A 5,565-nucleotide genomic window follows, 5' to 3' on the forward strand; every position below is an offset into this window, starting at 1 on the left:
TATATATACACACATACATATTTTTAATTTTTAGACAGGGTCTTGCTCTGTCACCCAGCCTGGAGTGCAATGGAACAATCTGGGCTTGCTGTAGCCTTGACCTCCTGGGCTCAAGCAATTCTCCTACCTCAGGTCCCGAAGTAGCTGGGACTATAGGCATATGCCACCACGCCTGGCTAATTCGTATTTTAAATTTATATAATATGTTTTCTTCTGTCTCTTCTAATTTCAGAGGCCTAGACAAACAATAACAAAATACTTGTAGAGAATGTCAGACTTGAATAACAGAATACATCTAGCCCTGGTATCATCATTTGTTTCTGAAAGCTTCTCAAATCCTTTAAGGATAAAAGGCAAATAACCTCTGAAGATGTCCATTTTGGGATAAAGTGCAGTGAAGGAGGAAATACCTGTGTTATAAGTTGTCACATCTGTCGGTGCCCAGCACTGTCCTCAAAACTGTAATGACTGGAGTACGTCCCCCCACCCACTGACCCCGAATCTAATCACATATGTCGCCGCATAGGATATACTCAGCGCCATCATTACCAGATGCCCTGGAATCTTAGTGTTAATGAAACATGCTTGTTTTTCCTTTTTACATGCATTTGATAGAGAGTATCAAGATTTATTTTGGATCCGTTTAAACATTCTTCTTTCTAGTGGCACAATGTACTCATGTTTAAAAAAAAAAAGTCAGGAGAACAATCCCAAAAGGGTATTCAATCCGTAAGAAATTAAAAAGATCAAAGTCTGAGGGTGCAAATCTAGTGAATCCTAACAATCCTGTCAACAACAATGTGGGTGAAACCCCCAAAATGTAGCTCAGTTCCACAGCCTGGCAAAGTGGTCAGAGACAATCAGGGCAGGGCTGCCTGAACTTCCAAGAGTAAGGGACACTGATCTGTGATGACATCTGTACTTAGTTTTCAGGGTCTTGTCTGAAGTTAGCCTAACAGAAAACATACCCCACAAAATCCTGCTGACTGGAAGGAAGAAATAAAATGAAAGTGAGAGAGAGGGAGGGAAAGAGGGAGGAGGGAAGGAAGGAGCTAAAAGATGAGGAAAATCTTTATTTCTGCAGAGCCCAAGGGAAGGCATCACTGAGTCAGCATCCTAGAACAAAGTCCTTGCCTCTAAGCCTTCCTTCCTCTCACCCACCCCCTCCTTGTCCACTTTCCATCCTCTTTAAAATCCTCCCCACATGCAAAGGAAGACACGTGACTTCAAAATCAGGATCAGCTTAGGACACAGCTCTTGTGAATGTGTACAACAGATCTGAGTCATTTGTTCATTTTGTAAACATGAAGAAATCACACTTTTCAAACTTCCTCCTTCATGACATTCGCAGCGCTTAACAATATGCTTAGCATGGAACATTTACTCTTTTCCTTACCCACACCCAAAGGTGTCAAGAGGGACAGATGTTCTTTCTCACCGAAAGCTCACATATTCCAGGGCAGGTGACAATTCCGAGTGAGCACAAGTAGAACCACAGAGAATGTGATGTCTATGAGCCTAGGCTGTGCCACACAGAAATAGAGTGCTGAGAAGCAGTCCATGAGGGCGTTTTATCAAGGCCACTGCCTTCCTCTAGGAACACTTCTCAGGAGTCCCCAGGAGTCTCCCTTTAACCCCCCCACCACCCGAGGCAATGAACATATCAAACACATCATTCATAATTATCTGTTTGTGTGGCTGTTTACCCCACTAATCTGTAAGCTCCATGGGCAGAGATAGGTCTTTTTTCTTTTTTCTTTTTTTCCATTTCTAGATCCCCATCCCAGCGCATTGCACATGGACTCTCAATCCTAAAGGGTCCTTAGTGGCTTCAAATTGGTTCTGCCCACCCTCTACCTGTTCTGCAAAGGAGTAAAGGAGTGCTCTGCAAGACCCAGAGAGAACTGTACTGTAGTTTCATACAAGAATGGACTTCCGGAAGGTAGGTTAAGTCTGGACCTTGGCTCTGCCATAAATTGGGGGATAGGTGTCAAATTTCCTGTAGGCTATCACTTTCTTCTTCTCTGTATCTTTAGGATACTGTGAAGATGGGATCAAGTGTTTTGCCCTTATTAGAGGAAAAAAAACACTAATAAATGAATCAACGCAGTAACAAAAACCACATAAGGAGAACTCTGGAAATAGTTCCTGAAAGGGCAAGGCAGGGTGACTGGTTGATCTTGCTTTTTATTTTCAAAGCCTAGGGGCCTGACTCCTAGCACTACAGTGTACACACTACCTGCAGTCATAAGCGGGACAAAACAGAGGAAACAAGAAAGGAGAAAAAGAAGAAAAAGATTCTCAGAACTTGCTTTATGAATTCTACAGGAAAACATAAAGCTCCCAAATAGTGACCTTCCTCACCCCATAATGAAGATGATGCTATTGGGTCACTAGCATAATCTGCAACCTGGCATGTGAATGACATCTGGGTCTTGCAGTAGGTAGTGAGCCCGCACCAAGTAATGAGTGCCCCTCCCGCAGCATCGTAGAAGGACAAGGCTGGATTGCGGCTCTCCAGTTACTCTAACTACACTTTTATTCCTTAGCTAAAAATCGCCTTAAGACAAAAGAAAAAAAATATGGAGAGGCGACTGGTTAAAGTGATTGGGAAAGCCTCTCTCTCAATTTGAGGCCCCCAACCACATGCCCAGTGAGGGAACAGGTAAGCAGGGAATTCAGGAGCAAATAAAGGAGGCAGGCTAAAAATAAATGAAGGGTGAATATCAAGGAGGCAGAGAAATTATACAAGGGATGTAATTAGCACACTAATTATCAGGGTCATAATTAGGAGCAATAGAATGAAATTAAGAAAAGGATAATTTTAATTGTCGGAAAGACCTTGTGAGGGAGAGATGAGTTTCTCATCCTCTTCACCCAGACTGAGGGCTATTCATCTGAACAAAGCTGGTTCAAAATGAGCTAGCAATTATTTAAAGAGAATTTTATTTTCGTTACCAAAAGTAGATTAGGTTACTTGATGACACATAGTGGCCTCTTGTATCTAATTTTATCATTCTGTGCTTTATTCTAAATTAAATAGTAAAATAGCTAATGATAAAAAAGCTGATGACTGTTTCATTCCAAAAATATAATTCGGCATCTAAGGAGATCAAAATGGCAAAGCAGGAACAAGTAAAAAGAATAAAATGCAGTCAAATATGTTCAATATACAACAGATTTATAGATGAGAAGGGAATACTAAAATAGGACTTGTTTCTCATATTTTCAGAGCTAATTCAGTTATTTTATTTTCAGAAGTAATATAAAGATGGCCAAGAAACGTAACTAACCATTGTCACTAAACGGTAAAGAGCATTGGCTTTGAAACTTTAACCTAGTTTCACAATGACAGCCGAGTGGCATTTTCACAGTGGTTGGATAACTCAAACTTATAGCCCTAAATATGGTCAAACGTCACGCTGTATTAAAAAACTACAGTGTTGGAGGCTTATGGTTTCCCAGGATCAGAAGCAAAATTTAAAGAAAATTTATTTTCTCTTCCTCATTCAGGAGCCCAAGGTATGACTCATGCAACTTTCATTTAGTAAATGTCTGCTGACCACCTCCCATTTCCTAGGCACAGAGGATGGGGTTGAAATAGACAAGGAAACCCACGATTGTGGCACAGTGTGACAGGCACCAGGAGAGAGGCAAGCTCAGGGGCCATGAGAACTCACCAGGGGCTTCTTAAAATGACTGGAGGCACAGTGACAGTGGGAGGAATCCTGAAGGAGAAGGAAGTAGGATGAGCAAAGGCAAAAGTGTGAGAGAAAGCACGGCTGCCACTCTGCCATTCTTAGTGGAGGGATTTGAAGGCAGCAATTCTAATGATATGTACAAATGCCTCATTATGTCCATGATGATACACTATGGAATAGAAGCATCTGAAGGTATAGCTTTTCTAATGTTACTTAATATTTTCCCAGGATTATGATTATTTAAATGTCTTCTGAAATGTAAGCTACACAGAAGCTTGCCTGCATGCTTCCTCTTCCAACCACGCACCCACCACTACTGTGTGCCTTTCATGTTTCGTAGGTTCTGCATAAACCAAGATAAATAAGACAGAGCCCCCAGTCCAGAGGACTCTAGTCTAGTGTTGTGGCAGACAGTGCCATTAGCATACATGGGATAAATTCTGTGAGCTTCTGCAGTGGACTCCTGAGGAAAAGGACCGTCCCAAGCAGTGTGGGGAGCTCACTCCTGCCCCCAAGGATAGAGAGACCAGGTGCATTTGGAAAACTGTAAGCTGAGGAGAGAAAGTTGAGGGTGGACAGGACTCAAGGCAGACCTGACAGAAGACATTGCAGAGCAGTGACCCTTCCTCCAACAGCAGTGAGGTGCCAGAGGCTTTTTAAAACGTATCCTCACCCCATGTGAATTACCAACACAGAACAGTTTTGACAGGATGTCTCAGGGTAAGGCACATCTTGTGATGAGGCACTTTGTGCTCTCCCTGGCCTGCTCATCCTTGACCTTCATGTCAATTGTAAATCTAGGGCAGAGCTTGAATTTAGTTTTCAGGGAATCCTTTAGAAATATTTGGCCTAAACTGAGATGCTGTCAGAAGCACCATAATAGCTTAATTCAGTCCTTGTCAAGAAACCTTTTCCATAATCATTCAGTTTCATCATGTATACCATATTTATTACTCCTAGAATAAATTTCATTTATAACCCAACTACTGACAACAGATTCAAATTTTGAAAGGGTAGGCTGCCTGCAGACAGATCCAGAAGTAAAGTAGAGTTTACAACAGTGAGGATTTTATAATGCCAGGCTTTCATCTTACACGATGTTAGCTGTAATTGCTAACTTGATTTTTCTTTTCTTCTCTGTATTGCTTCTGAGGTTATGATGAAATGTTTGTTGCTACTGCTAACGAAATTCAGAAAAGGACCATTGGTTTTTTTACTCCACTTGGGAATTTCGATGCAATAGATGCTTGCACACTGCTGTCAGGACAAACAAGATTTATTTTTCCAAGGTGCAAAAGGAACAAAGCTTTTCAAAAGAAAAGTGAGAAGAAAATTCAAGCCAAGAGGACTTTGGGAGATCCTGCAGGAAGAAATTTTTGCATTCTGTTGATCTCACTGTATGAGAAATGTTCCCAAGAGCGTCTATATAAAATGCAGTTTTTTTTTTTTTCCCACCCAACATCTAGATAGAAAAAGACAGTGCCTTCAAGACGACTGCCATTTAGAAGAAAATGCTGCTTTGGTGGAAACAGCACCAGAATCACTGAAAGTTCCTGGCTCTGCCACTAGTCAGCTATGTGACCTGGGAGGTCACATCATGTATACCATCTTTCTCCACCTTGTTTCCTCTCCAGCCTGAAAAGGGATGAGAATTAGAAGGAGGGTACTCTCTCTAGTATCAAAAATCCATTCCAGTTTTAAATGCGTCATCCTTTCAATCATTATCAACATTTTATCCTGAGAGGAATCAGACTATCTTAAAAAGAAACAGAAATTTTCATGAATACTTTGTCAATTCAAATGACTCCTTATACTGATATCTCCAGGCAAACCTCTTTCTTTTCCCTTCCTTCCTTCCTTCCCT

The 5,565-nt window shown here is 41.3% G+C and overlaps 1 protein-coding gene across 3 annotated transcripts in view; it reads right to left on the reverse strand.

Annotated features, from left to right (window-relative positions):
• NSMCE2 (NSE2 SUMO ligase component of SMC5/6 complex) overlaps positions 1 to 5,565 on the reverse strand; it is a 287,707-nt gene that overhangs the window by 27,144 nt on the left and 254,998 nt on the right. The gene's annotated exons all lie outside the window — the stretch shown is intronic.

Source organism: Rhinopithecus bieti, unplaced genomic scaffold (assembly GCF_001698545.2).
Source record: "Rhinopithecus bieti isolate Rb0 unplaced genomic scaffold, ASM169854v2 scaffold_15136, whole genome shotgun sequence".
Taxonomy (NCBI): Eukaryota; Metazoa; Chordata; class Mammalia; order Primates; family Cercopithecidae; genus Rhinopithecus; species Rhinopithecus bieti.